This window comes from Stegodyphus dumicola, chromosome 12 (genome assembly GCF_044657685.1).
Source record: "Stegodyphus dumicola isolate Sdum_Otavi_A_Nest chromosome 12, ASM4465768v1".
Classification (NCBI taxonomy): Eukaryota; Metazoa; Arthropoda; class Arachnida; order Araneae; family Eresidae; genus Stegodyphus; species Stegodyphus dumicola.
Window position 1 is genome coordinate 52,366,616 of NC_140779.1, and position 23,365 is coordinate 52,389,980.

Sequence of the window (23,365 nt, forward strand, 5' to 3'; positions counted from 1 at the left end):
TAAAGAGATTTAAATTAAAAAATTAGATAAATGTGTTCTATTAAAGTATTTTCTATAGTTATTAAACATTTTATACTAAAATTAAACATCTTCTCTCGACAATTATACAATAAATATGTTTTCTATTTGAATGGCATTTTCAAAATAAATAAATCAATTAAAATAACAAATAAATAAGCAAACAGTTTACCAAAAGAAACGCTAATTTTACTTTAAAAAGGCTAATTATTTATGAGCTGCATTTAGAAATTAATTATAATTTACTTATATTAATTAAATTTATCAGTCTATATTAATAACAATATATCGATTGATGTGAAGCACCAAAGCTTTAACTAATTAGTGTTGGCTTGTAATAATTTTATAAAAAATCTTAATAAAAATAGAGAGAGTCTGACACATATTTATCAAGCACATTCACATGTGAAATTTTAAGGTTTAAGTTTAGTTCTTATTTTAAAATTGATCTGCTTTCTAAATTTTTTGGCGTTTACGAACAGCGTTATCTTCGATGACGATGTTTTGTACCACGATGTTTACTCCTTTCTTTCTCCCCCCCCCACGATATTTTGTGAGATGACATTTTCGCGTTGCGTTGTTTTCTAGCGACGTTTTGTCAACGATGTTTTCTACGGACACACCTGCGAATAGTGTATGCAATACGTAATAAGCATATGCCTACTCTTGAAACAAATTAAAATACACTCATTAATAAAAATAGACTTCTGAAAGAAAAATTATCTGTATGTTGAAATTAAGAAGATAATAATCAATTATCACAGTTCCTTTCTATGGCATTAATTGCTAAAACAGTTTTTCCCACAATCGTATTCCATTATTATAAGTTTCCTTAAAATCATTCCTGGTAGTTCGGTCCGAGGTTCGAATCCCGCGAACGGGCTGGCTGCATGGGTGTTTTCGTGGTTTCCCCACGTGTAACGTGTATACGAGCCAGTTTCCCTCAGAAAGTCCTCCACGAAGGCATCCCTTCCCTTAGGCAGATAGCCCTAGTGTGCTTTGCCATAATTAAATACACCACACCTTAAAAACATTCTTGCTGAGCAGCTTTGATACTTGTTTTGAATTAGTGCTTCCTTAACCACTCAGCAAAAGCCTATTTCCATGCATAATCCACAGGATCAAACCTTGGATGGAGCAAAAGTGAATGATGAATATACAAAATGTATCAACTTTTTGCACTATGATAAAATGCGATTTGCCAAAATATTAATTAATGCTTGATATCTGTTGTAAAGTTCCATTAAATATTCGAGTAATTTTAATTTCATCGTTGTTTCTATGTATTGTTGTGATAATGTGCATTGTTAGTCCAGAAGGGCTGTTAGTTTCGAAACGGCATTTTAGGTCCAATCACTATAAATGGCTGCATCACTTTTCAAATACTTGCCACCAAATATTGTCTCCCTGTATTATATTTAAAGAAACTAAGTAATGAAGAATATACAGTGTCTCACAAAAGTGATGGGACACTTGTGCTTTACAAAAGGAAACTGTAATAAAATAAATTAAAAAAACATGTAAAAATTTTTTTGGGTGTGTTTCATACTTAAATTTAGTAACAATTATTACATAACATACATTTTCTCAAAATATTAAAATAATAATTTAATAAAAATACAATTGTTTAGAACGGAGCAAAAAATGGCTCACATAAGTGATGGGACACCATTAGATACTACTACGCACTACAATAAAAATATTTTTTGGGGTTTTTATTTTTACTCAAAAGCAATTAGCAATAATTTATAAAATCGTCTGCAGTCTTTCTCTCCAGTTTGTTTTGGAATTTTTGTGCTTTTTAGCTCTGTGCAGCCATGGATGCTAAACGAAAAGAAACTTTGCCTGAAATTCGAAAATTAGTTATTAATTTGCATATTGAACGTGAAAAATCTATTAGAGAAACTGCTGAAACAGCTAACATGAGTCATTCAACAGTTTTCAATATCATTAAACGATATAAAAAGAATCATATGATTCAGGATAAAAGAAGAGCTGGCCGACCATCAAAGCTATCCAATGGAATAAAGCGAATTATTGTTCAAAATATTAAAAAAAATCCAAGAATGAGTGCTCCTAAAGTTGCTGCTGATTTACAAGCATTATATGGAGTAATTGTTCATCCTGAGACTATTAGAAGAGTAATTCGATCTGCTGGAAATCACGTTAGAGCAGCCAGGAAAAAATTCTTCGTAAGTGAAAAGAATAGAAAACTCAGACTGGCTTTCGCAAAATCCAACATAAATAAGAACTCTGGATTACTGGAATGAAGTTACATTTGCTGATGAGAGTAAATTTAATATATTTGGTTCTGACGGTAGAATCTTGGTGTAGAGAAAACCCAGGAAAGAATTTCGCACAGAACTTGGTGCCAAGAGTAAAACATGGTGGAGGAGGAGTTATGGTATGGGGGTTATGTCGTCCGCTGGAGTTGGTAATCTTGTTTTTATTGACAGTATAATGGATCAGTACAAAGTATATTGACATTTTAAATCAAAATTTGAAATCTTCAGCACGAAAATTGACCCTTCATAACGATTTTAAATTCTTCCAGGACAATGACCCCAAGCACACTGCTTTGAACGTTAGACTCTGGCTGCTGTATAACTGTCCTGAAATAATAAAGACACCACCACAATCTCCAGACTTAAATCCCATAGAGAATATTTGGCAAGAATTGGAATCAAGAATTCGCAAACACACCATTTCTTCAAAACAACAATTAAAATCATTGCTTCAAGAAGAATGGGGTAAAATCACAAAAACATTAGTCGAATCCATCCCAAGAAGATTAAATCACGTTTTAAAAGTAAAAAGAAATCCAACAAAATATTAAAACATTTTAAGAAGTAAAATTTTTGGATAAATATTTGATGGAAAAGTAAGTGTCCCATCACTTATGTGAGCCATTTTTTGCTCCGTTCTAAACAATGGTATTTTTATTAAATTACTATTTTAATATTTTGAGAAAATGTATGTTATGTAATAATTGTTACTAAATTTAAGTATGAAATACACCCACAAAAACCTTTTACATGTTTTTTTAATTTATTTTATTACAGTTTCCTTTCGTAAAGCACAAGTGTCACATCACTTTTGTGAGACACTGTACATAAATGCATGTATGTTTTTCGCATTGTGAAAAAAACAATGGTACTTAGAGTTATCAAATTTTGAATAACAAAGTTATCCATCCTAACATGAACACCTGGAAACCCGAATTTGGAATTTGTTTTATTGTATATTTCATATTTTGTAAAACTTTAACGAATTTTTTATTAAGAAACTCAACAATTTCAAAGCGAGCAGTTGCAATACTGTGGAGAATAAAACATTTTAATCTCCAGCGCGCGAGACTGTCTATCGGAAATTCTACAGATATGCTGTTTTTAAATAATTTTAGCCCAGTGTGTTGTTAGCCCAAATGCTTTCGAAACTTGTATGTGTTTGTAAATGCAAAAAACGTCCGTTTGGGAGAAATATAAAATCTGAAATCTTTCAGACATTTTTAAATTTCAGAATTATTTGTAATGTTCTGTATTTAAAATTTAAAATATATATATATTTTCATTTGCTTAATATCCGCGTTCTCCTTGAGCTATATACAGATATTTATTTTCCTGTGAGTTTCTTCTTGCTTACTCGTAGTGGTGATTAAAAGAGAGCCATGAACCTGTACATCGCAATAATATTAACTGAAGAAACTGCAGAAAATAAAAGAATTGCAATATTATCGCAACTTATGTTTAGTAATAAATATATAGTAAGTCTTCAATTTTAATACATTTATATATAAATTTTCCCGCCTTTTGGGAGAAGGATAGTAGTTATCCAATTTTATGGGAAAATAGGATTCAGTTTTTGTATGTAATTTAACTCATCCACTTTTTTTAAATAAAAAAATTAAGAGAAGAATTAATTATAAAATTAAAATACCAAATTATCTTTCCCTAAATTTGTCCGCTTTTGAAGAATACCCCCCCTCAAAACACCCCTTCATCTTGTTACTTAGTTTGATGACTTTTAGCATAGTTTGATGACTTTTTAGCAGTTTTTTATATATGATTCTATTAAAAAATCCTTTTAAGAATAAATGAAAATATGCGAATATGATTGCCAGCCCTTTTCAAAGAAATTGACAAGTATTTTTTTTTTCAGTAAACTACCTTGGATATAGAACTCAAATAAAAAACTTATCGTAATATCTTTTATCAAAGCTTTAAAAATACTTTCTTATAATTTTAAATGTTAAGCCCAAGATTAGAATTATAAATATTTAATATACTTAGGCCACCCAGACGGCATAGTGGTTAGGGAAGCCTGACTGCGATAACAAAGGGCCCGGGTTCGAATCCCGGAGAAAGCATGGATGTAAAATTGTCTGTCCCTTCATAGGAGGTAACTTTGACCGCTTATTTAGTTGCCTGCACAATAAAATGGCCATCACTTCTGGCCTTAGTAGTGGCCAGTGCCGTTATAGGCAAGTGCCCGCCGTCGAGGAAAAAATATATTTAGTAGTAAAAATTTGCCAATAAAATTAGAATTTAAAAGCATACGTACATATGCTCATATATTCATATTACATAATATCTCTTCCATGTCAGTTAATAACTGCAGCTTCCAACTCTTAATATGCTGACATATAACATATCAAAACTGCAAAAATAATATTTTCAAGGTCGATCTAGACACGTTGACTAGTCAATCTAGACAAGATTGCCGAATCTATAATTGCATTATCCGTAACATTATTGATTTGACCAGCTTCTATAGATTGCTGATATAACGTTATGCAAATAATGTTTATTTTAAAGCTAAACTTCATATACTCTAAAAATACTAATTTAAAATTGTAGAGATTCTGTCTAACGGATAAAATGAATGGCAAATTAAAATGATGAATTACATTAAATTCATTTTATTCAAAAATTATAAACCAGGTTTTGTAAGGAATCCTTAACATGTTTAAAGCGTATAAATATTGCTTATTGGTATGGTCAATAATTAATAATTATTAAGTAGCTTACCTTGAAGTTTCCTCGACTTATAGTTACCTGGAAATACTTGAATTTGACACAGTAAACAAACTCAAAGAATTGAATAAGATTTTGACTTTATCAGCTGTTAGAGTTGTTTACATGAGTTCGTTCTTTCTCAGCATTGAATACTAGTCGTTTGGTTTTATTTAATCTGTTGCTACAAAAACACGGCAAAATTAAAAATACACTAAGAATTAAACATCTTGCGCGAGGGCAATGCCATCTATAGAAAAAGATAAAATAAGGCATAAACATTTTTAAAAGCCGAACAAGTATAACCTAAATGGAATTTCAGTGAAAGATAGGCCCACTAGTGAGCGAATGGATAAACACTGGTAATTCGTCTCATTTCCAGTTCTTAGCAAACGGGCTGGTCGAATGAAGTCTTCGTATTCCTCCCTATATATGGGAATACAAGCTAATTTCCCTTAAGAAATCCTTAATTCAAATATCTTTTTATTTAATGGGTTAGCTCTCACATGATTTGCTGTAATAAGAATTGTGTTCTTCTTATAGAGAAAGGGTAAAATTCCAAATTTCAGAATCAAGAATTAAAGACAGGTAAATTAAGCTTCTTCTTTTTTGATTGACGCAATTTGATGCATATTATATGTCTATATAAATTTCTTATCTGTATGTCACAGAAGCAATTATCTAATACGTACAATATCTTAAAATATGATTAGCACGCGATATTGTTTACATGGGGTTTAAAATCCCCCCCACACACATATGTAAACAAATTTCAAACAAACAAACTTATATCGTAGTGTAAAATTTGTATTTTTGATACAGTCGTATGTAAGATATTTGCATTTTATTATTATTATTATCCCTCACGGCAGTACATAAATGCTTGATAGGCATATTCAAAATTGTTAGTAAAGTGTCTTAGGAAAAGGTTAAGGTTAAAAGTATTGATTTAACGATCAGATTAAATTAATAATCAGTAGATTAAGATTAAATTAATAATCAGTAGATTAAGATTAAATCAAATCGAAAAGATTAAATCAATTTGAAAAGATTAAATCAAATTCAAAAGATTAAATCAAAAATCAGTAAAATTAGCAGCAATATTTTTACTAAAATAATAAAAATTTAAAAGAATCCTCAAGCAAATAAAAATAAATTGAGTATCATTCATTAATAACGCATTAAAACTGAAATTGTTAGAATGGCATCGCAAAAGCAATTCAGTTTTATTAAATGAATAACTTGAATTTCAAATTAAATTTCGAAAGCATCATAGACAACAACAATAACAACGTAAACAACAACATTTACTACCACTTACTACTACTACTAATAATAATAATAGTAATAATAACATGAAAAGAAAATCTGAAAGTTTTCAGATTTTAAATTACGTCCAAAGGGGCGTTTTTTCAATATTTTGTGTGTTATCTTTATTTATTAAATACCATGTTCTTTGCACTTAAACCATAAAATTCAGTTCAAGAGCAATATCCAAAGATAATTTTAAATTGAGCATATCTTTAGAATTCCCGATACAGAGTCTCGCGCGCTGGAGATAAAAATGTGTTTTCTGTACAACGTTGCCATTGCTTGCTTTGAAATCTTTGAGTATGTTAATCAAAGATCAAAAATTTATCAAAAATTTATCAAAAATTAATAAGTTTTAGAAAATATGAAATCGATAATAAAACAAATTCCAAATTTCAAATTTGGACTTCCGCAGCCCATATTCGCAGTAGGATTACATAAATATAAGCAAAATGGCATAAATATAAACCTGTATGGCTCTAGGTACCATTGTTTTATCAAAATACGAGGAACGTACATACATTTATGCAGATTTTTCATTATTTAATTTCTCTAAATATAATGCAGGACTCTAATATTTGATGGCAACAGTTTGAAAAGCGAAACTCAGAGTGATTCGACGCAAAATCGCAAAACGAAAACAATAGTTCCTCAGAGACAAAGCCCCTTTGGACTAACAATAACAACAGAAACAACAAAGAAGGAGAGACGTAAATGAAGACTAATAATAAAACAGGTTCTAAATTCAGACTTTGCAAAAATTAATTGCACTAAAATAATTGGAAAAATACATAATTTTATTGCAGCATGCATTTTCATTTAAAAATATGTATGCATTTTAATTTCATAACTTATGATTAATGACGATCTAGAAAACACATGGCCTTTCATCAATCAATAAGTGAATTAAAAATGAAAATTTATTATAAGTCCTGAAAACACAGTATGTAATACCGTTTCGCACAGCTTAAAGATTTCAGAAATATACAAAAAGAAAACAACGCTTACAAATCTTAAATACGGTGACGAAGTACATTTACTCCTTAAAGCATGTCGAATTCTTTAAATTTAAATTTTCGTATTTCTAAACTTTATTAACCCATTGGCAGCAAGTAAAAAGCACACTTGTTCATGAGTCACTAACGCTTTACTGAAAGAACAGTATTTAAATAACGTAACGATAAAACGTGGGATTTTAATAAAATTTTAATTGGATAAATAAATATGTAAATATTTATCAATACGTGTATATCTATTCAGTTTCTTCAAATTAAAATCCCAATTTAAATTGAATATGGATTTAAAAAAAAGAGTTTATGAATTTTTTTAGTTACATTACATGCTATTCAATCTAAATCGGGGTTTTAATTTGAAGAAATAAAATAAATATTTATATGTTACATCTTTCATAATTTTTCATAAAATGACGAAAAGACATTTTCACCAGTACACTACATTTAATTCAGTTCTTACTTTTTATGATTATTATCGATCTTCATGTAAACCTAGCAGTTTTGCTTACATTTTCGACGCATTTTATACGCGTATGTTATTGCTTGATAACAATATTGTGGTGTAGTGGCCGAAAAAAATACGCAAACCCTGAGTTGTGACACAGGGTTGAAATGAACTTCAAACTCAAGTTTTAACAGTAACATGTATTTTAAGAAGATGAAAACCTTAACAGTTGCACATCTTGACAATATGGGACTTGGGTATATTTAGTCCCGTAATTTCAAAATTTTGCTACAGGAAAAGTGCTCTAACGCATTATACACAAGGAATGATCGTTCTTAGCAAGCCAACATATCCATAGTTCTAAACAGAAATGTTTGTCCCCTTTCTCAGGAAACCACCTTATATATCTCCTTGTGTTTACTTGCGCTGAACTCTTGGGGGGGGGGGAGATTCTTTCACTCATACATAACAAAGTGTCCATCTCGTGCCCCTGATGAAAAGACTTCTGTTGCCTCTTTGTCTACTGGAGTGACCTACGAGGCTGCAACCGAAATCATTAACAAAGGCACAGAATTTCACCACTGATATGAACACTACTGCACTCTGAAATCATTTATCCTAGACAAAGAACCTTTATGCACCCTTATCACAATATGAACACTTCAGACTTATTTAAAGATAAATTTGGCACAAACGCTTACATCATATTGTTTCAAAGAGGTGGCGAAAATTAAAATTAAATACTATCAGCAACTTCAAGCAAAAAGAAACCCCATTTTACATTAAAATTTCAAACGAAACAAAAAATGTAGCCACTTTAATATTTAAGCACAAGGGAAAGCAACAGAAAGGCAGAGGCTCGGAGTGAAAGTAAAAAAAAAAGGGGGGGAGGGATTTTCTACAGGATATACATTCCTTTCTTATTCTAGATAACGAAGTTAAAACGCAATTATCCAAGTACAACAAATGACATCAAGGTATAGAAACAAAGAACAAAAAACTACCTTTATAAGAAGCAAACTAAACTAAAGTAAAAAAAATAAAAAAAGTAAATAAAAAATGACGAGGAGAGAAACTAAAAAGAGTAAAAGGAAACTATTACGTGCCGACAGAAACTTTAGATGGTAACAAGTGTTATATTAGAGTAAGAGAGAGGAGATCCCGGACTGGGGTGGGTGTCACGCAACGCCGAGGAAAAGGGAAACGAAGGGGGCTTCAAGATTTATTGCCTGAGGAACGAGGAAGGTGATACGTGACACGCTCTGTGTAATCAAACCCAGGTACGTTATGAATACTTTATTGCAATGCGCAAGCTCTCTTTGAGATACGAGCCAATCTAGCAGAAATGGCAGAGACGCATACGGTAGTTTCTCGGTGGGCGCGTGCGCCGCCGCTTCCCCCCAGCCCCGAAATACCATCAAACTTATTAAGACTTCAGTCTCTGCCAAGATGGGGCTTTACATTTTTTGAGGCCCTTCTTTTCCGAAATATAAATCCTTCAAACGCAAAGCCATTTATATAGCCTTATACCTCTCTCTTTTTGCTTCGCCTCTCCCATTTTTGGGGATATATTTTACAGAAGGGGAGAGTACAGAAACTGGGGGAAGGAAGCTAGTTCTTCTTTGGAATTTTAGCTCTTCAGTTGAAATCAAGCAGAATCTTTTTGTGTATAGTATATTCAAACTATAGCTCGAAAATATTCATTCAAACACATCCAAGAAAGATAACTGTGCTTTATAATAATCTCATTTTTTGATAATTTTTGCACCGCAGATATACTTGATTGACTTTGGGTAGTCTAAAGTGAAATAACAATCAATTGTTTGTCCAATCTGCGATATTCGGCGATCATGCAAAATTTTTATTACGAAATTCGGGGAGGAAGCCTTGCAATTTTGCAAGGATATTTGCGATGGGGGAGGGATAGAAGTTGCTTCGAAACAAGTGAATTTTCTTTGTAATCCAATAGTCAGCACCTAGATAGAAAGACGATCTTATATTATATATTTTAGATGCACCAGAATTCTGTTTAACTTAATCAATTAAGAGGAATCGTTCGCATAATCCACTTCGCCCCCCCCGGGATAATTCACTGTAAGGTTTATTTTCGTAAAATGTTACAGGCTTATTTTTGAACATATCCTTTTGAAAAATAATGTTACTTTTTTTCTTGTTTTGATCATAGTAATTTTTTAAACTGTTGAAGTGAAGTTGCACAGATGAAACTAAGAAAACGTATGAAAAAAACTAACAGATTATTATAATTTATATATATATATATATATATATATAGTGGAGGGAGGTAAAGGATAACGTTTTTAGAAAAATGGCTAAAATTTTCTTAAAATGCATTGCAAAACGTTTTTATAATTTACTGTAATCTTTAATGATTCTATTTTTAATAGTATACTTACTTTTAAGTAAATCTTTATATTCCCCGCAAATTTTAAATGACAGAATTAAGGTAACTACTTTAGTAGAAATTACTCAGTTTAACATATGACATACTATTTACTGTGATTGTGGTACCTTGTTTTCCTTATAAAACATGCATTAACCTGTAAAGAAGGAAACTGGAGGAAGGGAGGGGATTTTATAAGAAAAACCGAAGTGACTTGTTTTCGCATTCAATGATTCAATGCCTCTCTCCCCTTCTCGCCGTTTTGTTTAAGCAGAATTTCAAACTAAGCGAAAATAGAATGATTTGGAGAATAGCTGCAATGGACTGGCAATGGCTCTTTGCGCCGTAATAACTTGGAGTGGCTTTACTGCGTAGTTAGAAGGATGACACTTGGAGACATAGCCGTAATTTCTGCACATAATTGTATTCTTTGATAACGAATTCTTAGGACAAGCATTCTTTTTCATTAGACGTCATCATTATGAGTGCGTTATGCACCCGCAGAATTTGATAGATTACAATTTCAGAATAATGGCTAGCGAAGGCTAAGCGATACGTCTAAGCGGCAACCAGTGACGTAGGAAAGACAGGTACGCAGCATCAAAGCTTCTAGATATACAGTGAATTATTTCTTTAAACTGATCGGCTGAAATTTCCCGCACTGCAGCATTATAAAAAGGACATGAAATGCATTAATTTTCAAATTTCACTTCAGATTCATATCTTAGCACTTTTAAGGCAGGAAAGAGATGCAGCCAAATTAAAATGAGTGTAAGGTATAATTTAATTTTACACTCACGTTTGTGAAAATTGCAACACCAAGAAGGAATCGTCATAATTGAATGCAATTTAATACACAGTTGAGTGATAGTGGTACAAATAAATGATTAAATGTTCAAAGCAAACAAACAAGAAAAAGAGATCAGAATCAGTATTTTGTGTGGCCACCACGCGCCGCAATAAGTGCTGCTACACGACGTGGCATGGAGTCAAACAAAGTTTGAATGTCTGACTGAGGAAGAGCATTCCATATCGTTTGTACGCGTACCCAAAGTTCGTCTGCAGGCGCAACAGGACGAGGATCACGAGCAAGACGCCGACCAATGACATCCCACACATGTTCAATTGGCGACATATCTGGGGAACACGCAGGCCAAGGAAGAAGCTGTACCTGCTGCGCTGCAAAGAAGGATTTAACAATCCGAGCAGTATGAGGGCGGGCATTGTCCTGTTGAAATACAGCGCCTGGCAAGCTTTGAAGGAAGGGAACAGCTTCGGGCTGTAGAACTTCACGGATATACCGGTTGCTGTTCAGATTGCCCACAATTCGTAGCAATTGAGATCGTCTATGATATGCTATGGCGCCCCAGACCATAACTCCGGGTGTTCGTCCACTGTGGCGTTCGATAATGCACTCCGGAAGGTGGCGTTCACCGGCATAGCGTCTGACACGAATGCGGCCATCATGGTACCACAAATTAAAGCGGGATTCGTCAGAAAACACGACATGCTGCCAATCAGCACGCCAGTCTCTATGCTGATTGGCCCATTGTAGCCGCAGGCGGCGATGGTCGTGCGTTAGGGGGATCCTGTATAAAGGAGTCTGTGCGCGCAGTCCACACTACAGCAGACGTCTACGAATTGATGAAGCACACAATGAAACACCTGTAGCTATTGACCACAGTGCTGCCAATTGTCTAGAGGAAGCTATACGGTCCGTCCGCGCCATGCGGACCAGGTGTCTATCATCGCGAGCTGACGTCACATTTCGGGGTCCACTCCCGGATTTCCGAGTTGTCCGACACTCGTCCGTCCACTGCTTCCAAACGCGCATCACTGTGCTGCTGTTACGCTGCACACGAGAGGCTACTGCACGATACGACAATCCAGCTTCACGAAGGCCGATGATTCTCCCTCGTTCAAACTCTGTAAGTTGTTCAAATCTCGCTCTCTTTCGTCGACGAGGCATAAGTACAGATTGAGTTAACGTTTACCACTAGCAGATAACCACCGATAACCATACACGCCTCGCTACAGCCGTCTATTTATTCGGATCCATCAGCCGTTCAGAAGGCGCTGCTCAGCATACGCATGCGCTACGGATTTGCAATTCTAATCATTTGCATATCATGCGCTACTTTGCATTTCCTGAAAATTTCAGCTCACTCGCGTAAGTCCTTCATGGTGTTGCGATTTTCACAAACGTGAGTGTATAACAGTTATTTTAATTTCGAAGCCTTTCCTATCAATTCTTGTTTCCACTTACAATTCTCTACCAGAATGAGTTTTTAGAATCGCGTTGAATGCAAATGAGTTAGAAGATGTATTTCAGGAAGGTCCAGCTTACTTCGTTCGAGAGTGCTAGGAGTCCTGAGTAACGCATGTTTGCCTTCTGGCTAAGTCACTCTTAAAGTTGGTACACTCGGCCATGTATTACGTGCCTATTTATATTCCCCAGCTAGTTTAATTCAAGAGCCAACTACGTTAGATAATTGTTTTTAGCTCCGGTTAAGTTTCATTTAGTTAATTATAGTTTGGTTTCTTTTTTCTTATTCTGAGTTAAAGCCCGAGTAGAGGCTTCCTGTAAGCCCGAAAAGGGGCCAACTGTTATTCTTATTTGAGCGAATAAAAGGGTATTTAACCCTTCTCGAGTCTACGTCTTAGTTGTTTTGAACTACATAGTTCACTAGATTCGTCGACGTTCATCTTAAACAAAAGGAATGAGAAATCCTACATGAGTAAGTAAAAGTTTCAAATTTTTTTATCTTACACATATTTTTATCTTACGCACATATACTTTTTTATCTTACATATCAAATTTAGATCAATATTTTTAATTTAATAAGCAAAAGAGAATTTTTGTATTCTTTACTTAACGAAATTTTTATTACTTATTTTTAAGAATTTTATAAATAATCTTTCATTTAACAATTTTGTTTGTTTGTTATTTTTAGTCATTGTCCTTTTTCTTGCTATCTATAGAGAAATCCTGAATTTGTCTCTTTTAATAAACAGATTAATCTCATCACCTTAACTTGATCTCGTATATTGTTAACTCTCGTTTAATATAACTACATAATATGTTACATTTCTGTTTTTAACTGTATAATTTCTGTAATTAAGTCCATATTTCGAACTTCATTTCAAAATGCGAATAGTTAAAGCAAGCTTTCTTAAACCTTTTCCAAAGAATATTTCACTCTTCCGAAGTTCAGGAAAGCCATAGTAGTAAACAATGATAATACCAGCTTATTTCACACTATTGTTGTTAAAGACTATTTTATTATAAAAGCTCTTTTTTATTTATATATATGAGTATATTGTTTCTATAAAATGTACAAATTCCAATTCAGATTTTATACATACAGAAAGATGTCAATATTTTCTTTTTTCTATTCAACGTTGAGATGTTTTATAAATTTCTAATTAGTAAATGTTATATCTTTAAAATTACTAATAAAGCATGAAATGTTCAATGATATTACTCCCCTTCCTCGTTTATTTATATCTAACTTCTAGCCAAAGCTCCTAGCATTTCATAAAAGGATTTCATACTTTCATAAAATGCTAGGTAGAGCCATTAGGGAGAAAATTTTGTTTCAATGTGAAAACGATCTAGTGAAATATGCACACTTAAATCTGAAATAATTCTTATCTTTACTAAATAGATGCACAAATTTCTAATAGTGTTGATTTAAGGTGAAATGATATCATATCATATTTTCTTTGATCATTTGGCTTTGTTATTTTGGACAACTCAATTTCTTAAATTAATTTTCAGAAATATGTAGCTTAAAATTACTTCACGAGCCATATTACATTGCAAGACAAACAGCAATTTGTTTTCAATCGTGCATTTTTCAGTTCCTAAATTTTTAGCCTAAAGGAGCTTTGGCCCAGAAGGGTTACCCGAACATGGCTCCTGGAAGCTCGAATTTGGAATTTGTTTTATTCTCTGTTTCATATTTTTTAAACATTAACAAATTTTTGATTAAAAAATCTCAAATATTTCAAAGCGAACAGTGGCAACACTGTAGGGAATGAAACATTTCTATCTCTTGCGCGCGAGACTGTCTATCGTAAATTCTAAAGATATGCTGTTTTTAAATATTTTTAGCCCAAATGCTCTTGAAACGTGTATGTATCTGTAAATGATAGAAACGCTCGCTTTTGCGCAGTATAAAATCTGAAGGCATTCAGATTTTTCAACATTTCTTTCAACTTTTCGAAACATCTTCAGTTATTATCCAAAATTTTCAGACTGCAATAAATCAAAATGTATGCCAGCAACGCGTTTTTTTTTTTTAAAGCATAAATTGGAATTAATTATTTCAAAGATAAATTGGGAATTTTGAAGATAAGTTGAAATTAAGCTTATGTAAGCTTTTAGAGTTGGAATTAAGACTAGGCTGTTTTACGTTACGATTATAATTAAATAAATTTACAGCAATCATATGACTTTTTAATTTGCCATCGAAACGGGAAGCTCAAAGCACGTGTTTAGAGTGTATGGAAAGCATTTTAACTTCAAGGTAATGATAGACATGACAAAAAGTAACCCCGATTTTCGGTTTTGCGATTAAAAATGCAAATTTTCTTGCTTGTTTATATTATTTTGTTTCAAATTTTATTCTCGTACGTTTTTGGATTTTTGCTGCTCTTTAAAGAAAATAACAATTATTTGATTCCTCAATATTTACAATTTTCTTCGAAATGAGAAAAAAGAGCTCTAGGATATTTAGAAAATATCAGAGATATTAGAAGATAGAAGATATTAGAGGAAAAACAGCTTGTTCAAGAAATAAAAATAGCAAGATTCAAAATACATACATAAAATTTAATTCGCAATATGAGGAAAACATTCTCACTTTATATTGAAATAATGGACCAAAGTTAAGCAGTGACGATTTCGAAAAGATTCTTGAGTATTAGAATTAAGTTTTCTAGTAATCGAATCGTAAGCTTCAGAAATTTAACTTTTTAGCCCTTAAGGGCTATTAATTTCGTTTCGGCATTTTGTGGCATTTCACTATAAACAGAGTTTCAATTTTCAAATTGTTGCTACCAAATATTATCGCCCTGTATTATGTTTAAAGAGATTAAATAATGAAAAATCTGCATAAATGTATGCATGTTTCTCGCATTTTGATAAAACAACGGTACCTACAGCTATCAAATTTTGAATAACGTATGTTTCCACCCGAATTTGGACATCTGGAAGCCGAAATTTGGAATTTGTTTTTTTTTATCGATTTCATATTTTGTAACACTTTAACGAATTTTTTATTAAGAAACTCAACGATTTTAAAGCGAGCAATGTACGGATAAAAAAAGAAAGAAAAATTATCTCCAGCGCGAGAGACTGTGTATCGGAAATTCTAAACATTTGCTTATCTAAAATTATCTTGTGATATTGCTATTGAATTGAATTTGAGGTTTAAGCGCGAAAAACATGATATTTAATAAATAAAGGTAACACACAAAATGTTAAGAAAACGGCCCTGTGGGCGTAATGTAAAATCTGAAAGCTATCAGATTTTTTTTTTTTTTTTCTTTATTATTTATTTATTTATTTATTTTAGTTCTAAGCGTGAGGCATCCGCGAAGAAATTAATTCACCTTATTTCAGAGTGTTTGAACAGTTATTTAAGAATCCTTAATGTAACTTGTAGATTGTTGAATAGTATAGTAACTGAAGATTAGTTTAATTCATGTAAAAGTCATTTTTACTAGCGTATATTATATAATACAATATCACAATAATTATAATAATAATAATACAATATCACAACTTTTAGAAGGAACTATTAGAAATTTTTGCTCCGCGGAATAAATATTTAATTAAGACACAAGAATTACAAGAAAAATCAAAATAACTACATCATTTACCGGAAAATGTTTACGGTAAACAAAATAATTCATTCCCATATCTTTAATTCATCCCCGCAAACAAATAAGCAAAGAGAAAGATTTACCAACACATCTCGGCGGCATATTTACCTTAAGAGAATAATATTTGTTTAAGAGCTAAGCCGAATATCTGAGAGAAACAAGGTCTTGCAACAAAACCGGGCCTTATCTCAGAGGAGAAAAGTTTTCCAAAGAAAGTAAAAATAATATTAAATAAATAAAAGAAAACTGGGAAAAGGCAAAGGGAAAACTCGCTTAGAGATTGTTTCTAAAATGATTTGATTATTTCTTTGCGGAATCCGGGCGCATTAACTTATAATCCAATTCGGGCCATTCATTTTGGAATCGTGTTTCACGTAAATTGCTTATCCTCAAAAAGCTGGAAGACTTGCAGAAACGGTGTGCTGCATTTTGCCGGATTTTCGGTTGTGTTTGTTTAGCGTAAAGAAACTGCAAAAAAATTGGAGAGAAATTCCATTTAATCTCGTTTCTTTTTAAACCAGCACTGGAAGCCTTCACTTTCCAATAAAAGACCGTGATGTACAAATTGCAAAGCGAATTTAAAAGACCTTGTTTTATCGAAGATTCTCGGAACACATAGTTCATTTCATGACATTCATCACTTTAACATTCAAACTTAAATTTTCAGAAAATTCCTTTAAAATCATTTAACTTTAAACCTTTGACATATATGTGACCAATATGTCTCTCATATGAAAATGCATGCTTTTAATTTGTTTACACTCGCATGGGTTCAATATCATATGTAGTGGATCCAATAGATGTTTGACGTTGCAAATGATTACTCAAGTTGCCTTTGGGCTTCAAGCCGTTAGTTAGTAGAACATAAACTATTTGTTGCTTGCATATGCATATATTTTAAGTTCATGAGGTTTATATCTAACATAACGCACTAAATAATTGAAAATTATTGCTTTATGCTTCTACGAAATTTTGCCTTTCCGTCGAAAAGAAGGAAAGATAATAACAATCGTTTATCCTCTTTAGCAAATCAAAAATATTAAGTATTATTATATTATATAGCTATTTTAGTATAATAATACCGTAAAATGATAAAAGTTATTAGAAGCATTAAATTGAAATTTGTTAAACCTACAATGTTTTTTTTACCTGTAATTAGGAGATAATGAGGAAGCAAGTGTAAGTACAATATCGCAAGCTATTTTAGCACATTGAATATCTATTTAAAGAATACCTATTTAAAATGTCTAATAAAACAAAAGATACATTTAATTCGTAAAGCAAAAGTCATTGGTAAAAATATTCATAAGACATACTACTTTCAAATTTTGTTATATGGAGAGATTAAGATTTAAAACTGTGATAAAGTACAAAAACATTAAAAAAAAAAAACTCATTTCAGTTACATTAGGTTATAATCGAAACATTACACATGGAAAGACACATACAGAAAAATGAATTAATTAAAAAAAATTAAATATATTTCATGCAGAATTGATGATTTTCAGAAATACTTATAGCCATTCAGAGTTCATAAATACAATTCCCTGGACAAAGTTTCAAAGTGTTGTTATGATTATTTATTGCAACGCTTAAAAATTATTTTTGGGGAGATGGGGGGCATATTGTTCAAAAATGACTCTTTCTACTGTGAAGATTTCCAAGTTGTACTAAGGTGTATAATCCTATTTTAAGAGTTAAGTTTAACTGATTGTATATTGAAAAGTTTTAATAGATATAAATTTCACTTGTATATTTTTCAGAAAGTTAATAAATTTCAGTGTAGAGAAATATATTTATATTAATAGTATAACCGAAACTGCTGGTAGTAATATCTGATAATAATTTTATTTATCACTTAATCAAAGTAACTAAATACGAAAAGTGTTCATGATAAACGAAAATTTCAAACATTTAATTGAATTCAGATCTTTGTAATTTAAAATTACAAAAATCTTTGCACGCAAGAAATATTAATTTATCTACTTCCTTTTCTATTATCTAGCTTGAAAGTAATAAAAATTTCGATAACTTATTCTTTTAATTATTTTTCTAACGTTACGGTGAAATTTAAAATTCGCAACCATTATTTAAATAATTTTGTTGCTAACGTTTGCTAAGAATAAGTATCAATCGAGATATGTCTAAATTCACTCAAAAAATTATCGTTTTTGTTGTAAAAATGTATACATTTTTCGAAAACAGAGTCTACAACAGGGGTTTCCAACCGAGGGAAATTCCTCTTAGAGGAAAATTTTATAGTTTCAGGGGAAATGGGATCAACCTTTTTATTTGGATGCTTAATTTTAGTTTATGGATATAAAAAACTGGTTTTTTTTTTTTTTTTTTTAAGTTTTGGCATATTTATCAACATTTTCTACAATTTTCTTGTTTGATTTATGAAACATGTTAAAAAATTATCTAAATTTAAATATATAGAGGGTGTCCCTTAAATGTTGCGACAAATTTCTGGGGAAGGTAGATCACATCATAAGGATTAAGAATTGCATAGGAACCAATGCCTAGAAACGTCACTGTACTCCGCCAGGGGTGCGCCAGGTACAGGAGAGTGCTAGTGGAAAGTGAGGATTGCCTCATTCGAGCGGTAGGTACCATACGAAGAGACTGAAATGCTGTATGAACGAAGAGCTTGTAGACATGCACTTAGCGCATGGCATAGCTAAGGGTAATGGACAAGCCGCTGTACGCATTTATCGAGAACGTTTCCCCGACAAACATCAACCACACCACAGTTTGTTTGCACGTCTGCATCAAAATTTGTGCCATTAAGTAATGACAGGACAAGTGAGGGAAGGCCATGATCGAATCGCTCTGTCGTTAGGGAAGAAAGTGCGTTGGATACGGTGAAGAGTAATCCAAGGACCAGCATACGTGCCATTGCCTCTCAATTAAAAATGTCTCGTGTCTTGAACGCCGAGTCCTTCTACCTCCAAAGTGTTCAGTTTGAAAAAGTCTTGAAAAGTGTTCAGTCTCCAAAGTGTTCAGTTGTGCGTTTCGCATAGTGGTTTCTGCAAGAGAGTGCCTGTAATATTAATTTCCAAGCTTATATGTTGTCCACCTGATTACGCCCCATTCAATAGGGATGGCGTATTCAATCACCACAATCAGAATTTGTGGGCTCAAGAAAAATCCCACGGTGTGCGGCACAACAACGCTTCAAAGTTAATGTTTGGGCGCCTGCTCATTTTGGACTGGTTGTTCGTAGTCATTCGAACAGATCATTCCCGTATCGAAGGATTGGGAGTAGCGGACCAATTGCCTGGTCGTCACGCTCACCGGATTTATCGAATCTTGATTTCATTTTGTGGGGAGCCATTAAAAATGTTCTGTATCACGATCCTGTTGTTTCTGAAATGGATCTCATGGCAAGACCCGACTGCGCAGCTGCTACAATCAAATAAACTCCCGGTGTGTTTGAACATGCCCAGGAATCAATGGTCTGTCGGTGTCAGGCATGTTTGGCGTCTGATGGTGTAAACTTTGAGCATCTGTTGTAACATTCAAGCTGCCGTACACCATTTGTATTCATGTCCAATAAATGTTTCAAATTAACCCTCTGTTGTTTTCTTTCCCATCTTCTACCTCTGCTACCACATATTGTTCTAAAATGACTCTTTCTACCGTGAAGATTTCCAAGTTGTACTAGGGTGACATTTCAGAGACCCCTGACATTTCAGAACATGGGTTCCTATGCAATTCTTAAGCCTGATGTGCCCTATCTAATCCTCATGATGTGCCCTTATTATTAATTTACAATTAAATTTTTCTGACAGATTTCAAATTTGATGAACTTAAGGCGAAATATGAAATAAACGTAGGTGAAGAAAAGTCGTACTAAAAGTAACTAACAATAAAATATCCGCTCCTAAATTCAACAATTCTCCTCTTGCAATTTATTACCTTTTTGGGGGGAGCGGAAAGGAAGGAGAAAATTTTGATTTCAGAATGTAACAAATAAATTACGTTTGCACGCTTAAGTGGTAAAATATATTTTCATAAAAAAAAAAGAAGTAAAATAAATTACAACTCTTTTTTTAAAAAAAGCAGTTAAGACACTTTTCTTGAAGTTTGAAAAAAAAAAAATACTGCCGCTGCATAGAAATAACATACTGATCATATTTGCTTTCTCTGTACAGGAAATACTGTTCTCTAACAATGTAATATTGTTTTAAAATTAGTTACAATGCCAAGTATCATCAGTTCGATTCAGTCCATATCGTATTTAATGCCAGCTTTTGATTACAGTAAACTGCAGTAGATGGCACCACAAATTAAAACTATAGTTGTAACGACAAAACAAACATGTATAGGAATATCTGGCCTTTACGAATTAATTCGCTTCTAATAGTCATTCATAAAACGAAAAATGAAATGTAATTCTAACTTCGAATCTTCCAGTCGAGGCGTTATTGCCCTGCCGATAAAATACTAACAAATGATAATTTGGCGTTGGGAAGAAAAATCTGGACAAGTTTAATTGTTTTTAATTTAATTTTGATTTTTGAAATACTAATTCCTAATTCTAAAGTTTTGTAAAGAATTCGAAGCATTTCTTATGGAAAGTACGACTGCAAAATGGAGAAAAATTTCAATAACCCAGAACGAAAAAGAAAATAAGTAGGAAAACTTTTCCATTTTACGCTTTGGAAGAAAAATGCTGCTCACTAATTTCGATTTGAAGCAACATACTTGATTACACTTTAAGACAAATAAATCTTAATTAACTTAAAATTTATTAATTCCCACAATTAACTGCTTATTCGTTAATAGTACAGTAAAAACAACATATTTAATTATTCTAACTTAGAAATTCTACATTTTTAAAGACAGGCATTACGTACCTAACAAAAGTGTTCAACTGAATTTCGTTTTTTGTAACGTGTTTCATAGCAATTTGGGAAAGCCCCTCCGTATGAAGGGAGGTAGAGAGCCCAAAACGAGCAACTTGAAAGAACACCTGCGCTTTTTCATGGAAGGTATCTCTGTTTCCAATCTTCATCGTCCCTCTCCAAAGGAAACAAAAGCAAACGAGGAGCTGTCGCCATTACAGAGAAATAGAAGAAATAGTTTAGCATCGGGCGCCGGAATAATAACCGCATTAATCTCTATTAGAGTATGAGCTAGCGGAAAAAATTCAGCTAAATAACGGCATTTGTTTCCTTTTGTTGGAAGGCGTACACGCCTCCGCATCGGAAGAAAGAAGAAGAGATTTGAAATTGTTTATTTGCACTTGTTTTCTAAATGCAACTGAGCAGTGTTTTTCTGGGGAAAAAATAAGAATCAAACAAAGAAAGAACAGAAAGCAAAATTTTCGCCTTCCGCCCAAGTAATTGAAATCCACTTTCGAATATTGTTTGCAGGTGAAAAAGGACCTGCAGGAGATACGATTGGCGAATAGGGAGGGTAAGAAACTCTTCCCTTCTTTCTTAGGTATAATGAGGTAAGCGCATTGCCAAATCAGGAAGTTCGTATTCATTAATTTAAAACACAAAGAAGGAGAAATTTTGAATAATATTAGTTCGTTAAAGGAAAGGGTATAATACCATCATAACTGATATCGAATTTTTACAGAATTTTGTATAAAAATTTAATAAATGTGCATAATTTCCAGCCTTGAATATCATATGCCAAGACTGTTCTTAGATGGATTCAAATGTATTACATTGTATAGTATGTTACCTAAAACTGAAATTTTAACTGTTAAGTACATTTGCAGTGTTCTGTTACAATATTCTATCGTATGATTAAAAGAATACAAAAAAAATGTTTTTGGTGCTGATGCAATATCGAATTATTTGATGCATAATTGTGTCAAGACGGACACTGCTTAGAGTCGATACCAGTAAGGCGAGAGATCAACACAGACACTGCGTATGATTGATACCAGCATAGAATCGACAAAACTTGAAAGTGGCATAGGCAAAGCTACCAAAGCGCTAGTCCAAGGTCCGAATCCCGAAGAGAGATTGATGTCTGTAGTTATTTATTCCCCATTTTTGCGGGTGTAATATCGGTCCACTTCCGGCGATGTACCCTAGGCAACACTCCCGGTGATCAGACTGATAAATGATTGATGGTGTAACATCAGGTTTATATTAGATAACTTCCAGTTTGTCTTGGGAACAAACCCCAGTGTCCGCCGCGATGATCCGAAAGTGATCAAGAAAAGACTCGTTCAGGACACCAACTCGGGGGGGGGGATATCCGTTACTGATTTGGTAAGACAAATGACAATGTTGCTTTTGTTTGAGATAACAATGTTGTTTTTGTTTGAGAAATGCTCAGATTATAAGTCGCATCACGCAACGGGAAAGCTGTTGTTTTACCCTTTTCTAATAGTGGTGCAATATTCCTTTTTATTTAACCAAGAAAGCCTAAGTTTTTAAATTAATTTTAAAAGAGCAGGCAGTCTTAATTTTTCCATCACGAAAGCTTGGCGATGTTACAATGGACCTTGTTCATTTCTGAAGAATACTTAGATTTAAAAAAAAAAAAAAAAAAAATCAAGCTCGACTATTAAAAGAAATATTTGTTTACTTACCCATATGCTATACATTTCGTTATGCATGGGGAAAAAAATTAAGTTTTTTTTTTAGGAAAACATCGTACTTTAATTTCTACTAAAATGCAGGAATCCCCCCCTTTAAAAAAAAAAAAAAAAAAAAAAGGAACCGCCGAAGTAATTAAAGCATTTATTACGAGTCAGAGCTTTGCTGAAAGAATGTAAACAGATATTTGTATATACATTTTTTTAATAAAATAATACCAAAAGTCTAGAAAAGCATTGCTATACTAATCGTAAAATTTTTCTTTCAATACATTTCGATAAAATAAAGTTTCAGAAATCCAGATGTCATCCTAAACAGATAATAAAAAAAAAGTACATATATAGTCCTTGTTCAGTTTTTGCAATATCACGTACGAAAGGACTACCGTCTCTTTTTTTCCCTTCCTTCTTCTATAGCTACTAAAATGATTCAAGAGTCTCACGTACGTATTCAGAAGCAGAGAAGAAAAGAAAAAACTCGCATGGGAAAAAGAGGAAAAAAAAATATCATGGAAGAAGAAAAAAAGAGCATAGAAATTGACTAGTGAATTATTGACAAAGTCAGACTCTCTCGGCAAACTTTTCCTCCGGAAATCCCAGGGGCAATATCTGGAGAAAGGAAAAAGGGAAAAAAAGTATCCAGAAAAACTCTAGGGGCTCCATTTTCTGCTCGTGTTCTGCCAAATAATTAAGTACCCAATCGAT

At 32.8% G+C, this 23,365-nt stretch overlaps 1 long non-coding RNA gene across 4 annotated transcripts in view; it reads right to left on the reverse strand.

The window, feature by feature from the left end:
- LOC118199411 (uncharacterized) overlaps positions 1–23,365 on the reverse strand; it is an 808,537-nt gene that overhangs the window by 699,223 nt on the left and 85,949 nt on the right. The gene's annotated exons all lie outside the window — the stretch shown is intronic.